Source organism: Mauremys mutica, chromosome 5, assembly GCF_020497125.1.
Source record: "Mauremys mutica isolate MM-2020 ecotype Southern chromosome 5, ASM2049712v1, whole genome shotgun sequence".
Classification (NCBI taxonomy): domain Eukaryota; kingdom Metazoa; phylum Chordata; order Testudines; family Geoemydidae; genus Mauremys; species Mauremys mutica.
Window position 1 is genome coordinate 30,721,796 of NC_059076.1, and position 21,558 is coordinate 30,743,353.

Consider the following 21,558-nt stretch of genomic DNA (forward strand, 5'->3'; position numbering starts at 1 on the left):
AAATGTAATCTGTAGAGGCTGGTGTTGTGGAAGCATGTGATAGTTGCTCCCATTAAACTAATCCCTAATTTCTTTACTTCTGGTAATTCTGGACACATTAGGAATGACTTAATTTGAGTAAAGCTGCATAACAGATTCTTGTTTAAAAAAAAGTCACGCAAGTGTCTTTATTTTCTTTTTTATAAGATAGGATCTGGCAATGAACTTGTGTTTAAATAGCCAATAGTGAAAGAAAATGAAATGCATACCCCCAAATTCAATGGCATGCATATTTGTAAAGTAAGTGTTATTGGTCTACAGACAGGCCAGATCCTCAGCTGCTATAAATCAATGTACCTCCGTGGCTTTCATGGTGCTATGACAATTTACACCAGCTGAGGATTTGGCTCTATATAATAAGTATCCATAACAATGAAACAGTAAACAACTGAAGACTCTTGTTTGTTATGAATGAAAATCTTGATTATTTCAAATAAAAAATGTTAACTACACTATTGATCAAAAAGGATGGTTAGTCAAGCAACTTATAGTTTTCCTTCCCAGTAAGAATTTATTCAGTGGAACATCACAAGATAAAATTTAAAGAAAAAAAGTCAATTTAATACCATCTTAGTGCATTTTGGGGACATTAATGGTCAGACACCGAGTCTGATACTTCATTCCCTTGCAAGTCTTTGGGCTACAAAATCAGACAGCAGTCTGAGACTTCAATAGCCTGCAAATACTTAGGTATGTGCTCACCTTTAAGTGCATGAGCAGTCCTGCTGAATTTCCAATTTAATTTGTACTAAGATAGTGGCAATTACTCAACTGCCTAAAGTTCAATATTAATTATTGCATTTTTTAAAGTTAGTGGTCATGGCACTGATAGGTAATAATAATTGGAGATATACCAATCTCCTATAGCTGGAAGGGACCTTGAAAGATCATTGAGTCCAGCCCCCTGCCTTCGCTAGCAGGACCAATTTTTGCCCCAGATCCCTAAGTGGCCCACTCAAGGATTGAACTCACAACCCTGGGTTTAGCAGGCTAATGCTCAAACCACTGAGCTATCCCTCCCCCTGTGCTTTTCCCCAATGGCAGAGTTGCAAGTGAAATTACACTGGTCATGTGTCAAGAATAAATACAATAGGATGGAACCTCAGTTGCTATAAATCTGGTAACAGATCTATGCTGATTTACACCAGTGGAAGATCTAACCAAGTACTTTGAGGCAGAATATATTACTTCATGTGCTTTTTAAATAATTCTTGCAGCTTGTCTTCATTTACTGTAGATGTCCTAGATCTCCACTGTTCTCCTGTTGACCTTCTATGTTACCTTCCCACTTCTTAGCTGTTAGCAAACTTGGTCATGTCCTTTAATTTCCCACAACTATTTTTTAAAAATAAATTCTCTAGTCTTTCAGCTCTCCAGTCACATCTCTGCTTTTGGAATCACTTATTTTCATTAAAAGTCTTGGTGAAATCTACCCTTGAATTCACTCTCACCTCTTGCCATACCTTTTCTCTGGACTCACATGGCAATTCTTCATTCCTTCTCTTATGTATCACTTCTAACTCATGGGGAGAGGGGGTGGAGAGAGAGAAAGAATGTCTTACACTGTCCACTCTCATGTGTATTTAAGTGACCATATCCCTGGCAGGGTGTAAAAATGACTTTGGAGGGTCAATTAAATGCACTAGTGAAGCAGAAGTGTCTCTTGATTGCAGAATCCACATAGGCACAATCCTTTGAGATGCTGAGCATCCTTATCTCTCGCTGAAGGCTCTCAGCATTTCACAGGATCATGTCATTATTGTGAGTGTAAGCCAAGATCATGATTTTAGAGAGGCAAAGGAATATTCAATAAGCTAAAATATATAAAAGCATTGAGAATATTCGTCTTACCTCATGGTGATCTGGAGGTTGAACTGGTCTTATTGGAGTTGGCATGGATGTCACTGTACAGAGAGCTTTGGCAGACGATTGGCTGATAGGATAATACTGGACAAGGTTGTGGCAAAACAACTCTAATTTCTTTGATCCAATACACCCAGTTCTAGTCTTGGCTGTGGTATTCCAGCCTCTTCAACCATGGTTAATCAAATCAACTTGCTCCCATATACCATGACAATGGGCATGCTATAAATCCATCGGAGATGTACATATAGTTCTGCACAGTAGTTTGTTAAATCAGAGAAGTATGGCTTTACTTCAGTCTAGTTATTATGCAGATCACTGAAATCAGGCCTCATAAAAATGCCATATCACTTGTCTGAAGCTGTTAATAAATATAGATATGCATATTCATGTCTTAAAGGTATTAACATATGCACAGTACCTGATTTTTCAATCTTTCAACACTTTGGTTGCAATTAAAAACATACACACACAAAAAGCCCCATCTAATATTAAGAGTTTGTTACTTGCGGAGATTTTATTAAAATGAAATCTCCTTATTAGAACAAGAAAAGCCCAAACTGATAAAGCATTTAGAATGGAAAAAGTGATGTCTAATGGGTTTCAGTTTGTCTAAATCTTTCTCATATGTCCCTCTACTTTACCAGGCTAGGAATTCATAAGGCAATGTGGAACACATTGTAAAGTAAAGCTAGGGTTTTTTAATTTTGATAACTGGAGTTTGGAGTGGGAAATTTGACAACACTTTCAATAAAGCATTCTTGTGTACAGTGAAACCCACTTACTTTCTACTCCACTGTATCCACTTTTAGTGGAAGTCCCAAACTATTTAATGCACTTCTCTGAATGCTTGCCAAATACATGTTCATTCATTCACATCCCTCCTGAAACCTTGCTTATGCTGTCTCATCTATGGAAAGTGAGAGGGAAGATAGATAAACAGATATTCATCATAAAAAGGAACTGAGCCATCAAAATGTGTATGCCTTGCTGAGTAACAATGTGATCTTATTCTCTCCCAGTCCAGTATCTCCTTCCGCCTCCCCTCCACCTTTGGGAGGCTTTTTATGACCTTCCCTTGTTGTGTCCTGTTAAATGTAGATGCGTTCTTCAGCATAGGGCCCATGGCTAAAGTTTGAAACTTGGATGCCTAAAGTTAGACTCAAATCTTTGAAGTCAATGGGAGCTGAATATGCTCAGCACCTCTGAATATCAGGCCACTTTTATTACGGTTTCAAAATATGGATTTAGGACTCTGACCTACTTTTGGATATGGCCTCATTTTGTGAAGTCCCCAGTGTATGGGCATTTGAATATGTTTCATCATAAAACTAAACAACAGTCCTGATTGTCCCCTTTTGTGGGAAAACTTAAAGGAGATGAAATCCCATAAAGGTGCTCATTGCTGAGACACTCCCCCGTAGTTTCAGAGCCGGGAGCTTACCCCACTTTGTGACAGAACAGGCTGTTGGACCCATCCACAGAGGCTTAGAAGGCAATCAGGGGCTATAGCCTATATCTGCCCAAGTCCTAGGCCTCTACACTAGCTCTGGCCCACTGTAGTGCTAATCCCACTCCTTGGCAGCCTGGCTCCAGTAGGGCCACACTGCTAGGAGCGCTACTCGCCACTACTGCCCCAGTGAACCCTCTGAAAGTGGGATCCCAATGGATAAGGAGGGTCATGGACTAGTAATACAAGCCCAGGCTATATTACTTGTCTGCCCTGAGCTCCAACGTGCATTCCCCTAGTCTGCTCCTTTCTCTTGCACAGATTCATAGGCCATGGAGCACAGATTGCTGGGTGTGGGTGAAAGTCAGGGGCGGCTCTAGACATTTCACTGCCCCAAGCACGGCGGCATGCCGCAGGAGGCACTCTGCCGGTCGCCGGTCCCGCGGCTCCGGTGGACCTCCCGCAGGCGTGCCTGCGGAGGGTCCGCTGGTCCCGCGGCTCCACCAAAGCCAAAGGACCAGCGGACCCTCCGCAGGCACGCCTGCGGGAGGTCCACCAGAGTGCGGGACCTGCGGACCCTCCGCAGGCATGCCGCCGAAGGCTGCCTGCCTGCCGCCCTCCCGGCGACCGGCAGAGCACCCCCTGCGGCATGCCGCCCCAGGCACGCGCTTGGTGTGCTGGGGCCTGGAGCCACCCCTGGTGAATGTGGACTAGACAGCTCATACTCATTAAAGCAGGACTGAGCTCTTCTGTCTTGTTCTGAGCACTGTTTGCCTTGCACTTGTACACAGTGCTCTGCCCCTATGCAGTGCATGATGCAATCCCTGTGAGTGTCTGGTTTAGCTGAAGTGAGAGACTGTCATACTGCAGCTATTTGAGCAGAGCTGTGGATGGTAGCGACGCTGCACTTTGATTTATTAAAACAATTACTTTTTTCCTTCTCCATAGAGACACATCCAGGGAGAGGAGTAAAGTTTTCTACAGACCATTGTAATGTGTATGAAAGACATTACCAGGATGAATCAGGGACACTGAAAAGTCTTTGAGTCTTTTGCTGGAGCACTATTATTGGCCACTTTCCTAGAAAGATTTTTATTAATGTTCCTAAACCTCACAGGCCCATATGAGCACTACACATGTTGATAACAAAATGATTGAAATATTGTATGTCTGTGCTCTGAGAAGGAAAAAATTGTGCTGATCCCGAGGAAAGATTATACTGTAAGTGTACTAAACAGAAGGAAGGAAAATTTCCTTCCATTATAACTTGCTTGTGGTCAATAGTAGCTTCTCTTATTACTTAGTTCTCATGATCACTGTAAGTGCACAAAACCTGATTCCCACGCTCAGCCAACAACCAGAATGACAAGACATTTGTATTCCTCAAAGATACAGAGCCCATAAGTGGGGTATTACTCCACTGATTCTAGCAGAGCTGTTGTATTCTACTAACACTGAATTTGACCCACAGGCTGCAATAGCTGCTTAAATAAGGGCCACCAGAAACTAATTAGCAGTGACACTTCTTTTTAAAGAACCACATGTTGCTGGTTATCAGGACAGTCTTCCAAAGTCCTGCTGGATAGGCAACAGGGGCGGCTCTATGTTTTTTGCCACCCCAAGAATGTCAGGCAGGCGGCTTTCGGCAGCGCGCCTGCGGGCGGTCTGCTGGTCACGCAGATTCGGCGGCGGGCCTGTGGGAGGTCCACCAGTGCCCCGCCATCGGTGTCCCTGCCGCCGAATTGCTGCTGAAGCCATGGGACTGGCAGACCTCCCGCAGGAGCGCTGCCGAAAGCCACCTGCATGCCACCCTCACAGCAACCAGCAGGCCACCCCCAGCATGCACTTACTGCACTGGTGCCTGTAGCTGCCCAGATAGGCAGAATGGCTGATGCTTAATAGGAAAACTTGGTAGCTAAGCAGTCTTACTAAAAGCCTCCATACTTTATATATTGACACAGAATATGTTTCTAAGCTCACTGAAGTTGATGGGAGTTTTTCCATTGATTTCAATGAGCTTTGTATCAGGGCCATATAGCAGTTATTTGCTTCTAGGATTCTGTTTCAGGTGATGCTGTGTTGAGGCTTGAAGAAAACTCATACATGCTGATATAGTCCAACAGTACTTCTCCTTGACAGCTGTGGCTTTGAGACTGTGGTCTATTCTGCTCCTGTATCACCAAGTCCTGCTATCTAACCCTTCAGTGACTTGCTCTGACCAATCTTAACAGATTTTACAGGGAAAATTTGTAAGAGTATTGCCTGATCTGCTTGATAGTTATGTTACTGTAGTGTTTAGATCTAGTCTAACTTCTTGACAACTATTTTCTGTAGAAAAATGCCATTTTGTCAGAACCAAATGTGGAGAAATGTATCATTTCGAGAATATAATTATATAAAAATAAAGATCCAGGATGGGGGAGAGATCTCAGAATAGCTAATAGCCCAGTGATGAGGGCACTTACCAGGGATGTGGGAGACCCTGGTTGAAACCCCTGATTTTCAGAAGCAGGGACTTCAAACTGGTTCTCCCACATGCCTGCTGAGTGTTCTAACCATCAGTTTATTGGTTAATTTTGGGTGGGTCACTCTCCCTTGTTTTGTTCATGAGACTTCAAAATATTTTTGTTTTGCATATGAATTAATTTGTTTTTGATGCATCAACATTTTTCATGAAATGGAATTGTGTTCCAGCCAGTCCTAGTAGTGTCCCTTGCCAGTGGGCTACATAGTATTCTCCAGATCAGTGTTTCTCAACCAGGGGTACACATACTCCTGGGGGGAACACAGAGGTCTTCCAGAGGGTACATCAACTCATGTAGTTTTACAACAGGCTACATAAAAAGCACTAGCAAAGTCAGTACAAACTAAAATTTCATACAGACAATGACTTGTTTTATATTGCTCTATATACTATATGCTAAAATACAAGTACAATATTTATAGTCCAATTAATTTTATAATTATATGGTAAAAATGAGAAAGCAAGCAATATTTCAGTAGTAGTGTGCTGTGACACTCTTGTATTTTTATGTCTGATTTTATAAGCAACTTGTTTAAGTGAGGTGAAACTTAGGGGTATGCAAGACAAACCAGACTCCTGAAAGGGGTACAGTAGTCTGTAAACGTTGCGAACCACTGCCCTAGAGATTGTTACAATCCACATTCGTGCTATGTTTTCATATCTTTATAATAAGGCCAAAACCTAAAGTTCTGGTTTTAGGGATACTTGGTAAATTTGGATATTCTTACTTCAGATATCCCTCACAAGCAAATTCTTCTATGTTAAATACTATGGATCCAGTCGGTCTTGTATTTCACTAGTCGTTCAGAAGATTCGCAGGTATATATGGAATAAGGTTGAGTTAAGCATTCCAACCATTCCATGTATACGCATTCCTACAGGATCAGAATATGACTGACAGCCTCCCATTATTTTAATATATTCAGGTTAGATTTAAACTTGAGGGGAAAAAATAGTGAAACACGCTAGAACTGAGGCTGAACAACTATATGACTTGTATAGTTAAACTACACGGATTAAATATTCATTTTTACAAAAGATTCTTTTTGTTCTTCATCTAGTAAATTGTTCTCATTCCAGAGTTCAATCTCTGATAGCACATTGGAAGAATCATAAAAAATTTAAATACTGTCATTACACTTTGGACAGTATGTATTGACAATTTATCCCATGCATCATTTACAACACAGCCTACAATTTTAGGCAGTTAGATATAGCTGCAGTTCTTTTGAGGCAGAAAAACATCTGTTAGGAAGAGTTAAAATGAATACAGCTATAAAGGGCACAGATCAAAAGCTAAGAAGCCCTTGACCTCAGTGTAAATAGCCTAGCATTTTTGAGACTTGCACCAGACTGTTATATTAGTATATAGTCCTGGAAAGCAACATTTAGACAAACTATACTGCACATGATCATATAACATGGGCATGACCTGGGATCTCTACATTCAGTTTTTTTTCTCTACCTCCTTCTTACCATGCATGCGCGCCCACATGCTATAACCAGCAAATCGATACATCTTCAGCTTTATGCATTCTTGAATGCCTGATTGTTTGCTACTTTGAATAAGTTGCAGTGCTTGTTATTTTTTTTTTGCTGGGTACCCATTTTGCTTTTCTGCTGGAGCTGCAAACTTGCCTGTCCTGACTAGATGGTATCACGTCTATAATGTTGGATCATTTCATATTTAAATGATCAATAAAATCATACCCTCAGACATGAAATTTTAATGACAAAGTGATAGTATTGTAAAAATAGAAAGACAAGCTGTGTGAGAGAGTGACCCAAAAAGCTCTGAAGGTCTCTTTTGGGTGAGCTCTCCCAAATAAGAACGCTTCGCTGAACATGTTGAGCTACATTGAGGCTTTTTAGGCCACATCTGCCTTAGGTTGTTCGAGGTGTCCCACACTGAGGCAGTTGCCAAAAACATGAATACAGAGGAGACAGGCAAACAGACGGCTTCCTGGGTCACATTGGAGAATACACACTGAGGTGGTATCTACAGCACAGCCATTTAAAAGGTGCAATGTATGCTTCCTCTGGGACTAGCCTCCTGCTTCTAGTGGGTGTGGAATGAAAATGGGGTTGTGGCTACACCCCTACCACTTCAAAGTCCAGTGTTTCAGGTGGTGCAGACCCTTGCACTTAGTATTCAGGGGGTGCTAACAGTAGGATTCTTGCTTCCCATTCACTCATTCATCGCTTTGCTATCCTCCCAGAATCAATGTCATTATCAGGTCCTTCAACTGCAGCCTCAAAACCCACCTAATAGCTTAAGGGGCAATAGACACAGTTGATACTTATTCCATATATTTATAATGAGCAAAGGAGTTTTATAGGTGTATAAAACTACATGGATTAGATATTTTAGCTCTCCCCCTTTTATATGGAATATGTAGGTCTTCCTAGGTTGTATGCTTTTCAGGGCAGGGAATTGTATTGTCATAAGTATTTGCATAGCACCCAGTCCAATGGAGCTCCAATTATGATTTGGTCCTGTGGGAGCTACTGTAATATAAACCTTAAATAATGATAATGGAAAGTCTGTGGCCTAAAGCTCCAAAAGGGAAGGAGCACTCTGCTCCCATCTATTGGTGGACTGGGGGAAGCAGAGCTACAGAAAGAACTTCATTTGCATAAGCACTGTATCCAGCATTCCTTCAGTGACATTCAGGGGTCACCATAACTTAAAACAACTCAGAAATTGTTGGGTAGTAGAACAGAATGTGTTTAATGGCCCTATTTGTGTTTGTATTATTACTTACTGCAGTGGGGTCTTGTTTCATGACTATAGTGGCAATGCTAATAGTTACTATATACAACTAATTCTGCTCTCTTGAAGAATCTGTGCTTTTGAGAGGACTTCATGGTGAGAGACAACATACATCAAAGTTCAGCCTGGGAGCTTGTTGCAGATGATTTCACAACAGCAACAGCAGATGATGAGACAGCTCTTTGTTGGGGTGTAACAGAGCTCTTCACTGAAGCCACAGCAACAGAGCTGAGTGAACTCTGGTAAGTTCTTTCCTTCCCATTAAATAATGAAGTTGAAATCACTTGTGACCTAAATGCACCCCTATAGTCATACCCTACACACTACTGTATGAATCTTCGCACAAAATATGTTTTGTGATCTATCATTTGAAAACTAATAACTTGCTAGCCAATATCATGGTGAAATGTATGTACAAAACACATAGTAAGAGTTATGAACATAAGCTGAAATGCATTTACCAGACAAGTCTGGGGGAGGGTGTGATAGGGTCTTCCATGGCCAGACAACTTAAGGGTTAGATCACTGGTCTTTCAGTCTGCAAGGCAAGATGGGGTGGTAAGGGAACCCTGAGCCTCCCTCTCCACCCCCCACCCCCCCCGCCGGGCCCTGTGTAGATCAATCCCTAAACAAGGAATCCCAAGCAGAGAGTCAAGACCCACTTCCCTGGGTTACTTCCTACAAGTCTCTTCAGTTTGGGTCATGGTCCCACTAGTCCAGTTGCCCCAAGTGCTGGGGCTTAGTTGCAGCCTCCCCTTAGCAGGGGAGCCCTTACTTACCTCAAGTGCCTGTACTAGCTGGTTGGTCACTGATCCATCCCTTCAAGCAGACAGAGAGCACCTGCCCCCCTTACCAGTTAGCACTCAGCTGAGCCAGGCTCCCTTCTTTTCTACCCCCTCCAGGCCTGCCACTGGCTACAAGTATAGCAGGGTGGGGCTTGCTGAGCCCAAAGGTTTTCTTTAACCCCCAGTGTGCTGGATGGCAGTTTCTCTACTCCCTCACAGGATGCAAAACAAAATATCAAAAATAAATAACAAGCTGATCCCTTTAGCCAGGTGTCACCAAAGGTAATAGGTAGGGCCCTACCAAATTTACAGCCATAAAAACATGCCACGGACCATGAAATCTGGCTATTGTAGGAGAGGGGCTGGGCTGGGGGCGCCCCACTTGAGGGGTCCTACCATGGGATGGGCTCCAACTGTTAGTCCCAGCCCAGACTGGGGAGGGATGGGACTTCCTCTTTCCCTGCATGAGCCACTCCTGGAGCCAGGTCAGACCTACTGCCAGAAACCTCCCTGGGTTGCAGGAAGCTCTGTGGCTGCTGCCTGGGATCCCAGTTCTGAAGGCAGCACAAAAGCAAAGGTGGCTGTCTGCACCCAACTCGGGTGGAAGGCTGCGGCTGCAGCTGTCACCCCCTCCCCCCACGCAGAGAGGGTGCGGCCCTAGATGTCAGCCTCCTGACCCGGGCAGGGAAGTTGCAGTCCCAGCTATGAGCCTTCCAGCCCAGTCGGGAGGCTGCTGGGAAAACCCAGACATATGGTAACCCACCCCCGATTCCCTGCCACTCTTACTTCTGTTCTGGTAGTGGTGGTGGCACTGGCTTTAAAGTTGGGTTTCCGGCCAGCAGCTGCTGCTCTCTTGCTGAAGGCAGCACCGCCGCCAGCAGCAGCGCAGAAGTAAGAGTGGCAATCGCATGACTCCCCTGCCTTGTGACCATCCCACCCCACCCATCCCCCGCTAACCATCTTTTGGGTCGGGACCTCACAGGTACAACACCATGAAATTTCACATGTAAACATCTGAAACCGTGAAACTGACTATTTTAAAAATCCTGTGACCATTAAATCAACCAAAATGGATCATGAATTTGGTAGGGCCCTGATAATTGGCAATCACAGCCCTCCAGATCTGCCAAGGTTCCTGTCTCAAGGGGACTTGTTTGTTTCAGAAAAACCAGAGTCCCCTCTTCTCCATGGGACTGAGAGAAGTTCTCCTCAGGTCCTGCTATATCCACTGTGCACCACCTCTTGGCACTTTGCAGCAGGCTTTAGTGTCCCAGTATTTCCCCAACTACCAGCTCAGATACCAACTTGCTCTCCAGCACCAATGCCCAGAGCTCCTCCTTATAGGGATGATACCTCTTACTCCAAAATCCTGGTATGGGGTTCTTCAGCCTACTATCCAACACTTCACACTTCAGAAGCTACCCTGGACTTTCTGCTCATGTAAATCCCTGGAGTCCCCACCCTCCCCACTTCTTCAATGGGCCTATTAGAATCCCTGGAGCCCTTATGTGGACCAGTTCTACTGGGTTCCTACCCACAAGAAAACATGGCTGAATGTTCCTCAGGCTCCACAACACCCACTGGTATCTTACATGCAATCACTGGTGTTAGGGGGCTTATTCCTTCACCCTCTCACTTCCCTGGTCCTTCTCGCATGAACAGAGAGAAACAATACGCCAAGTCCAAAGGCACAAACAATTCGATGTTTATTGGGGTGAACTTCCAGCAAGCATGATTCCAGTTTCCTTCCTTAGTGTTCCCCTTCCCAGCTCTGACACCACAGACCCTTGTCTGTGTCCCTGTTTCTGTTCCCATCCCCTGTTCCCATTTCCCCCTTTAGCAAAACATGATTCCAATTCCCCCATCCCCAGTCCCTGTTCCCATTTGCCCCCCGACCCTTTACTTCCTGATTGACTGCAGACTATATAGTAAAACCTGAGTTTTGCTTAGCTATACCTTAACCAATCATTTTACTGAAATTTAACTAACCAATTCTAACATATTGTAACATGGTTATTTAACCAATTATATTCCACCACCTTCATTGGTTTACACCCAACGAAATTAATTATACAGCAGACAGAAGCAATCACAGAACCAGACAGAGACCATGCAAATAAACATACAAAACAATACAGAAGTGAGGATTTCACAACTACATATATACAGACATAAAGGTTTTCCAGCTGTATCTATTGATAAGTGAGTTCTTGCCAGACAGGATGCTATCAAACTAAGTTTCCTTTTACATCTTCTAGGCTCTTCCCCTTCTCTGGAGGTGATAGGAATATCAGGACAGGATTGTATTCCTAACAGCCCAATAGCACCTTATTTCCATGTGACTAGTTTGGAATGTGAGGATGTGACCATACACTTCCCAGCTTATGGCTGCCTCTGCTGCTTAGCCGAAGAACCAGGCCTCAGAATGTCACTGGAAGAGAAGGCCATTACACAGACAGTGATTTTGATTCTTTTATACCTGTATAACTAGCTAAGTGATAAGAATACACCTAAATTCTTAAAGTATAGGCCTTTGCAGACAGGCCTGAATATCTATATCCTAACAACTGGTACCACATGCCTCTCCAGTACAGGACAGAGAGCAGAAGGAACTACAACAACCTCCAGAGAAAGATACACCGTCCTCTCATAAGTCCTCTTCCTTCACACTCCCGCTAGTAATGCCAACTCCACCATCCTACATGGATGATTTAGGTCATTCAGGACCTAATGAAGAGACTTTCAGACTCTCTTGAAATATCTACAGAAGAGGTACAAGAGTACCAGCACTCTTTTATGGATATTCTTCATACCACCCCCCAAAGCAAAATAGCTTTGCCCATTAAAGATGCACTTTTATCTCCAACCCAGACTTTGTGGCAAACTCACGTCACCCTACAACCTACCTGTAAATTGGCAGACAAAAAAATTCTATACCGGCCAAGGGGATGGAATATTTCTTCTTCCACTAACAATTCCCTGGTGGTGGATGCAGTTAATGAGAGAAACTGCCAGACTAGATCCAGATCCATACCTCCAGACAGGGAGATGGCAGAAAGAGTTATTCCTCCTTAGCAGGAAGATATTCCTCAGCTGCCCTTCAACTTTGAGTAACAAATTACCAAAACCTGATGGCTAAATAAGATTCTAATAACTATACAAAGTTTACTCATTTTATTAATGAATTGCCACAGGACAAGAGGGATCAGTTCCAATCTGTCATTTCTGAGGGCTAGCTCATAGCAAAGACTTCTTTACAAGTTGCCCTCAACACAGAGACAGCTTCACATTCTTTAGCTACTGCTGTTATGAGGTACAAAACATGGTGGAAGATCTCCCAGTCTAAGGATAAAAGCTGTTCAGCTGTGATACTGACACCTCACTTCACTCCCTCCAGGATCCCAGCCCTACCCTGAGGTTGCTTGGAATCTATGTGCCTGGAAAAAAGACGTTTCAGTAAATCCCAGACAGCACAATTCCAGTCATTCCAACATCAACAATACCAGGCATATTCCAGACCTACGGAGTCTCCTAGGATATCCTGGCCTCATAGGAAAGGGACAATCCCAATAACAACTTCCTTACCCGAACCTCCCTCCAAACAACCATTTTGATGGCCTGGTTGAGGGCCTCAAATAATCCTCTTTTCTGAATATGCTGAGCAAACCCAACCTCCACCCTCCCTTTGGAAACCACCTCATGCATTTTTCCTACCTGTTTGGGAATTTATCACATGCACAGGTGGATTTCAGAGGTTGTGGCTACAGGTTACTCTATCACTTCCACTCTATTCCCCACCCCTTCCCCGTTCAGGGACCCCAGTCAGGATGGTCTCTTGAAACAGGAATTTCAGTCCCTCTTCATTCAGGGAGCGATAGAGCCAGTTCCCCCAGAATTTGTGGGAAGAAGCTTTTTACTCCAAATATTTCCTCGTTCCCTAAAGAAACAGTGATTGGAGACTGATTCTAGACCTCAGGAACCTGAACATCTATATCCTTTCACAGCATCCTTTCAGGATGCAGACTCTTGCTACCATAACCCCATCCCTGAATCAGGGGGATTGGTTTACTGTTCTCCAACTTCAAGACGTATTCTCACATCACTATGCACCCCTCCCAGAGACATTTTGTGTGCTTGGTCATTGGCTCAGAGCATTATCAATACCATGTCCTCCCCTTTGCATTTTCCATGACTCCATGGGCTTTCACAAAGGTCCTCTCTTTAGCTGCAGATACACTGAGATGGCATTGCAGTCTTTCCCTATCTAGATCAGTGGTTCTCAAACTTTTTTTTTTTTTTTTGCGGACCACTTGAAAATTGCTGAGGGTCTCGGTGGACCACTTAATGATCTTTTCAAATATTGTTTGTACCATTAGCTAACTATTGTAAAGCGCTTTGTATAAAAGTGCTATATTAAAAAAAACCTTAATAGTAATTAACCTTTTTTTGTTCTACAAATAAAGGTACACAACTCATTGTAACATCGGTAGTCTTACCTTTCTAATGTGATGGACATGCCCTCTCTTCCTGCTGGGGCAGGGGTCTCTCCCAGTCTCCCCCACCGTGGAGCCTCCGAGATGGGGCTGGGAAGGGGGAGGTTCTCTCCCTCTCTCTCCCGCTGCAGCAGCCCCTGAGCTGGAGCTGGGAAGGAGGGCTGTCTCTCCCTGGCAACCACAGCCCTGAAGCAGGGGAAAAGTTGCCTCTGGCTGCCACAGCTCTGCGCATCCCAAATTCCCCCCACCCAACTTTCTCACCTCACTGCCCCCTCCCACCTAGCCCCTATTCCCCCCAAGGCCACCACCTCACCTTACATGTGCGTCTTTTCTAGGATCCAGGCACCTAATTAGTGGAGCCACACCCAGATTCCTTAAAGGCTTATCTAATTTGTTTCTTCATATCCCCTCATCTCCATGGGGACCTTAATTTGGTCCTCAGTGTCCTAATGAACCCCCCATTTTAACCAATGGCCAGCTGTTTGTTCCTCCACCATTTCAAAACATCATTCCTTGCCATCACCTCAGCTAGAAAGGTGGGAGAATGCAGAGCTCCTGACCCACTTTACAATGGCTTCTACTGTGAAAAGATAACACTACACCCCCATCCTTGATTCCTCCTAGAGGTCTTCTTGTTGGACTATCAAATCATTCAAGTGTCCATCCTCCAATTTTCTTTCCCAAACCTCGCTCCTCAAGAGAAGAGCTAGTCTTCACACTTTAGATGTTTGGTGGGCACTTGCTGTTCATCTGGATAGGACTAGAATCTTTAGGATTTCTCCAAGATTATTCATATCCTTTTCTGGAAGCTATAAACAACAATCAATCTCTTGTCTGAGATTCTGTTAGTGGGATTCAGGTTGCATCATAACCTGCTACAATGTCACTGGGAGACAATCCCCACCCCCAGGTGACAGCACCTTCCACCAGTGCTCAATACACTTCTGGTGCTCTCCTCAAGGATGTTCCCATCATCCAAATTTGCAAACTCTGTCCTCCATTCACACGTTCTCCAGACATCGCGATCCCCTATCTGCGTCTGAGATCGAGACGACCCTTGGTGAGTCCGTCCTCCCCACTGTCTTGAACCCGCCTTCTCAGCACCCACCTCTGCATTGAGTTACTGCCTGGGAGTCTCCTAGAGTGAAGCACTCCTAGGGACATATACTTGAAGAAGAAGGAGAGGTTACTTACCTTTCAGTAGACCTCTTCGAGACATTTTGTCCCTATGGGTGCTCCACCTCCCACCCTCCCTTCCCTCTGCTGTGGAGTCTGCGGTTCTGGAATGACAGCCGGTTCTGCTCCTCTCTCTGTGGCCTCACTTTCAGGCACGAGGCTGCATGGTACAAAGGTGCAGACCTGCAGTCACTGCTAATTAAAGTCTCTAATCAAGAGTGTTCAGGCATGTGCATGTCCCGTGGTGGAGCACACAGGGACAAAACATCCTGAAGAACTGAAGTTTCTGAAAGGTAAATACCGTCTCCTTGGGCACCTTAGTTAGTGTCGTAACCCTATACATAGTTATGGCTTCTGTATGGCCAATTGTCGGTCTGCGGCCATCTTGTTCTGTTAAAAGGACAAGGCAGCCTCCATCTTGGACCAGGTTCTTGTCCCACAGGAGAGGGCAGAGACCTAATTCTGCCCAGCAACACCGTGGTGTCGTGTGGAACCCTAAGGTGCGATGTGCAACATTATAGTTTTCCTACTCTTTTTGCTTGGTCATCTAAGGATCAGGTTAGTGCCTTGTGCAAAGATGCCAGTGTGCCGTGTGCAGATCCTGGTGACATGGGGGGCAACAGCTCGGAGCCTGGAGGGTGTAAGAGCCAGGGACCAATCAGATGCTGACACAAGTGAGTGAGACCCTTCGAATAAAACTATGCTTCCCACCAAAATTTGCAGGAGTGTCCGCGTGTCAGCTGAAGGGCCTGATCAACCTTTCAGCCAGGGTCTCCTCCGGTTATAGCTAGCTTGTGTCATGTCATTTTGGATTTGTCGTTTTGAATTTATTTCTATCAGCTGGTCATGCTTCTGGTGTCTGTTCTGCTGGTCAGCTGTGCCTGGAGTGCGGTATTTGCATTCTAATTTCTGACATTTTGCTTACCTAGCTTCCTCTCTTTTTTCCCTCCCTAACTCGGTACCAAGTGTGTATATAGTATATGAGAGTTGAATTGTTGTATCTTATAGTGTTTGGCTAATGATTGCACAGTTGTTTAGTCTGTATATCTGTTCTGGGTTTTAGTAGATAGTTGATTATAGACTGTTTTAAGTTGTGTGAATTACTGCTCTGTCTTTGTGTGGAGTGTTTGGTTCTGGGTGCTGTCTCCGTCTGGGGATTAGCTGCCCAAGGGGTTTCTGTCCCCGCGGTCTGAGTGAGTGGAATCTGCACAATCGCAGCCGCACCACACTCTGGGTAAAACCTTTAGTGTGAAAGCAAGGGCGGTTGAGGCAGTGGCCTGTGGGCCACTTTTCTGTGTTGCTCTGGGCACCGCTCTGACGAACCCGAACTTCCTTCTTGTGTAATTGGGGCATGTCTGCCTATTTAGTGTGAAGCAGTGAGCAGTATAGATTTGTATGTTAATGATTTTTGGGTGTGTCTGTATTGTTTGATAACATCCCAGCTAAGAATTGCCTCCTACCCTCGGCCCAAATTGTAATTTTCCCCCAAATAAACGCAGCCACTTGGCTTTAAACTTTATTCTGGTCCAGCTTGTTTTTCCTCTCCCAATACCAAAGCTGATCGAACCAAAATATGTCTCGGACAGTTAGTAACCTTACTTTCAAGTGCCTGAGCACCAGCAGCTTCCGTTGACTTCAATGTGATTATTAGTGAAATTAGGGTATCACCAATTGGCCCTACCCTAGTTACTCTGCGCATAGTCTCCCTTTTAGCAAACTTCAGTATATGGAAAAATTACAACCAGCTCTGAATGGCAGCTTATTTCATAACCTTGCTGCCCTCTTTATATGTCTATGTTCTAAAACAGACGGCTGCCCTGCTATCATGCTGCTTGGGCTATGGAACTTGCGTGCTGGTAGGAGAATCCCACTCAGGATCACAGATCTCCTTTGACCCTATGCTGCTGTTCACTGGGTGTCAATGGAAGGTGAGTTTGATTGGAGGTATGGAGTTAAGCAGAAGTGCAGTCCTAGTGCTCTGATATACTTGTGAAATTCAGAATCTGAATATTCAGTCTCTTGATCTTAATCTCATGGTTATGCAAGGATAAGGTCCTGCTGCAGGAGAACAGCCAGAGATGGAAATGCAACCTTCACAGAGGAGATGGAAGCTACAAGTTGCATAAACATTGCATAGTATGGAACTGGGTGGATAAAAATTGATGATTTAAAAAAAAAACAGATTTTTTTATTTGAATTGGATTTTATTATTTAAATTAAATATATTTTTCTTTTAAAAATCTATTTAAAATGACATTTGAAATTAAGACAACATATGTAAAATAATTACACTAAATAAAACAATATGAAGCAGTACATGTTTGCTGCTGAAGTTTTAAAGGAAGCCAAACCACTGAATTAATAGAAGTCACTGGCTAAGCACCTGGAACCAGAGTGTGTTGAACTGCTAATCCATCTTCTGACAGCAGTAATCTCTTCTGCAAGTGCAACCATCATACATATTCCATATCCCTTTATGCAACTAATTCAGTTCAATGACTAGTTCATTCGAAATTAAGAAATCAATTGGGAGTTGAAAAAGCAGAAAAGCTTGATTTCCTCTTGCTATCAATGAATAAAAAACTAGGTGTGAGAAGATGAAACTCTACTAGTTCTAAAATCTTGAAGGACGCGGTAACTAGAAAGAATCATTTCAATTCACTAACTACAGTTTAATAAATCAGTTAGTTTTAAAAGCAAAATGTTTTTTGGAAAAAAAAGATTTCTCATGTACCCAGCACATTTAAGTAATTTTTTAAAAATGCCATCTTTGCACATTTCTATTTGAATTTCAGTTTCCATCCAAATAGAGCTTAACACCTATCACAAGTGAAAAGTTGATCATCATCTAGTAAATAAGAAATACATCGCTCACCATCTTATAACATAAAACTTTAAAAATTAAGAATCAAAATAACTGTATGTCAGGTTAAATAAATGGATATAGCTGTAGTGTATCCTCCTGTTTAGCAAAAGAAGTACCAGATTTAGTGTAAAGGCTATATTTAGTTGTGAAACAACATGTTTTAATGTCTACCAGCCACTGAGTATCAACTTCTGGGTTTTTTTAGAAAATCACAAAAAAATACAAATGAAAACAATATTAAAATTCAGTATTTAAACTAAGGTTTCCTGCTTGCTGATTTAAATCATGATTATAATCAGTGATTTAAATGGTTTTGATTTTAAATCAATCCATCCTGATATGGAATCACTGGTGCTACTCGTCTCATTTGGAAGAATTCTGGAAACAAAACACAAAGTTAAAAATGTGTCCTCTCAATCACAGTCTGGTGACTTCATTACAGCTCTAAGGTGTTGTGGTGTTGATTTGAGCCCTGAATGACAATGTATCCTTCTGAAGCAGAATTAATTGATACTGTAAAGGGATCTAGTGGTTATAGTGGATCACAAGCTAAATATGAGTCAACAGTCTGATACTGTTGCAAAAAAAAGCAAACATGATTCTGGAATGCATTAATAGGTGTGTTGTGAGCAAGATATGAGAAGTCATTCTTCCGCTCTACTCTGCGCTGGTTACACCTCAACTGGAGTATTGTGTCCAGTTCTGGGCACCACATTTCAAGAAAGATGTGGAGAAATTGGAGAGGGTCCAGAGAAGCGCAACAAGAATGATTAAAGGTCTAGAACAGGGGTTCTCAAACTGGGGGTTGGGACCCCTCAGGGGGTCATGAGGTTATTACGGGATTGGGTGTTCATGAGCTGTCAGCCTCCACCCCAAACCCCTCTTTTCCTCCTGCATTTATAATGCTGTTAAATATATTAAAAAGTGTTTTTAATTTATAAGGGGGGGGGTTGCACTCAGAGGCTTGCTGTGAGAAAAGGGTCATCAGTACAAAAGTTTGAGAACCACTGGTCTAGAGAACATGGCCTATGAAGGAAGGCTGAAAGAATTGGGTTTGTTTAGTTTGGAAAAGAGAAGACTGAGAGGGGACATGATAGCAGTTTTCAGGTATCTAAAAGGGTGTCATGAGGAGGAGGGAGAAAACTTGTTCACCTTAGCCTCTAAGGATAGAACAAGAAGCAATGAGCTTAAACTGCAGCAAGGGAGGTTTAGGTTGGACATTAGGAAAAAGTTCCTAACTGTCAGGGTGGTTAAACACTGGAATAAATTGCCTAGGGAGGTTGTGGCATCTCCATCTGTGGAGATATTTAAGAGTAGGTTAGATAAATGTCTATCCGGGATGGTCTAAACAGTATTTGGTCCTGCCATGAGGGCAGAGGGCTGGACCCGATGACCTCTTGAGGTCCCTTTCAGCCCTACAATCTATGAATCTATGAATCTGCAGCTAAAGCCATCTTCATCTTATGAACATGATTTTTCTTCCCTTTCTACCTTCTTGAATGGGCATTATGCATGTCACATTCTTCTGACAGGCTGCTTCTATTGTTTGTTTGTTTTTGTTTGTTTGTTTATTAAGGGTGGAAGTTGAAGGACGCTCTCCCTAAACAGGTGTCTGATTACATGAACAAGCAGTGTAACCCAGCTGCATTAATAACCCACACTTTGCCTCAATGAAGGATTTGAACTGCTGTGAGCAGGGAAAAGGTGAGCTATTTTATTTATTTGTCTAAATGACAATTTTGTGACTCAATCTGATGTAGGAATTTCCAGAGAAATATTCTGCCATTTCTTGACCAGTTTTTATGATAGATAAGAGATGGATTCAAAATGGAAACTGATCCAGACCCCTTTTTTTCACAAACTTTCAGAATGTTTGTATCTGAAGCTTGTGTGTATCTGTATAAGGATTTTAAACAACAATCCTGAGTCCAATCATTCCTAAGACTTGAAGAAACCTGAGATCAAAATCTGAATCTCATGACTCAGGTTTATCTGTCATTTAAAAGGTGTAAATAGAAAGACAGTGGCCTGCCACTTTGAGAATGTTAAGTGCTTGGAAACTGAAAATCAGGAAACTTATTTAAGAGCCTAAGACTTAATTTAGGTGCCTAACTTTAGGCACTTAAGTCTGAAAAACTGGCAATACAGTACACATGAAGATATAGGAGAAATTATCCTTTTTATCTGGACAAGGGTTACTTCTCTGTCTCTGTGGTCAGTTTACGTGTTCCATAGCCAACAGAATGGAATTGTGAAAATAACTGAAGGAGGACAGCAGCAAAGAATCCTGTGGCACCTTATAGACTAACAGATGTTTTTGCAGCATGAGCTTTCGTAGGTGAATACCCACTTCTTCGGATGCAAGTGGGTATTCACCCACGAAAGCTCATGCTGCAAAAACATCTGTTAGTCTATAAGGTGCCACAGGATTCTTTGCTGCTTCTACAGAACCAGACAAACACGGCTACCCCTCTGATACCTTGAAGGAGGACAATGGGCTTATTGTAATAGATATCCAGTGTCAGTATATGGATGATTGTTCTCTCTGGAAAATATAGGGCATGATTTATGTGTGCGAAGTCTATCTTCACATGCGTGAAGCATTGTTTAGCAAACGTGTTAATTCTTCCATTTTCTGTTTCAGTATTCACAGCATCCTGTTGTTTTAAGCCCTGGAGTTATGAAGAGTAGGATGTGAGCAGCACAGTGCTTCTCCTCCAGAATCATCTGTCTGACTCCTTCCCCTTAGTCAAAACTTTTATTAGTGTGTAGATTTTACAATCTTTGCTTCTAGATCTCTGTAAATAGGGTTTATCTGGACCTGGAAACATCTGAATAGATTCATTTTTGTTTTGGATTAAGAATTCAAACCTCCGTCCATAGCTTCAAGGTGTGTGAAAGAGAGCAGGGCATGTAGGAATGGTTATCCTGGAGATGGGTCCACTTCCAAGTTATTCAGAATTAAACTAAATTAACCATTCCATCAAGTAATTACTATAGCTCTCATGGAACCTCTCCCAGTATGCTCCTCAGGTCCATTGTCTGCCTTCTTGTAGTTGCTTTTGAATCAAGGCTTCTCTGCCCTCTTTCTGGAATCCACAATTTGGTCAAGAGCAAGTACCAACCAAGCTGCAACCAACAGCACATAATTGAGTGTGATACACAGAGGGCTTCTACTGAAACAAAGATGAAATCTGAGAAGACATTTATCAGGTGGAAAGAGGAACACTTTTGCTAGCATGGATTTCCCATTCAAACTGAATAATGACCTGTTACTGTAACATTTCATTAAATGCATGAAACTAGTTTTCTAATTGCTTCTTCCTTTTCATGTTCTTTTGAGATCTTTACTACAAAGTTTGTGTAAATATATCAGGGTCAAAAGTAAAGTTAATTCAAACTTTGTGTTTTTTCCCTCCTAAACAGATGGAGAGATCATAAATATTGATCTCTACTTGCTTAGGTCACAGTGTACTGACATTACTGTAAACTGACCGTCTACTCAGAAGGAGCACCACCACCTCCTTTTGCCTGTTGACATAATTACTATTCGCTCTCAGAATATCGAGTTCTCCATCTAATCTCTAGT

General features: G+C 42.9%; 1 long non-coding RNA gene across 3 annotated transcripts in view; it reads left to right on the forward strand.

Annotated features, from left to right (window-relative positions):
- The window catches only part of LOC123370641, a 64,489-nt gene extending 43,287 nt beyond the window's left edge, over positions 1 to 21,202 (forward strand). For 2 of the 3 annotated variants that reach the window (XR_006579491.1, XR_006579490.1), the window contains 4 exons: positions 8,719 to 8,891; positions 16,912 to 17,031; positions 19,546 to 19,673; positions 20,614 to 21,202. This is a non-coding gene — a long non-coding RNA (uncharacterized LOC123370641). The remainder of the gene's footprint in view (positions 1 to 8,718; positions 8,892 to 16,911; positions 17,032 to 19,545; positions 19,674 to 20,613) is intronic. The other variant, XR_006579492.1, reaches the window with a different exon arrangement.
- The last annotated feature ends 356 nt before the right edge of the window (positions 21,203 to 21,558 follow it).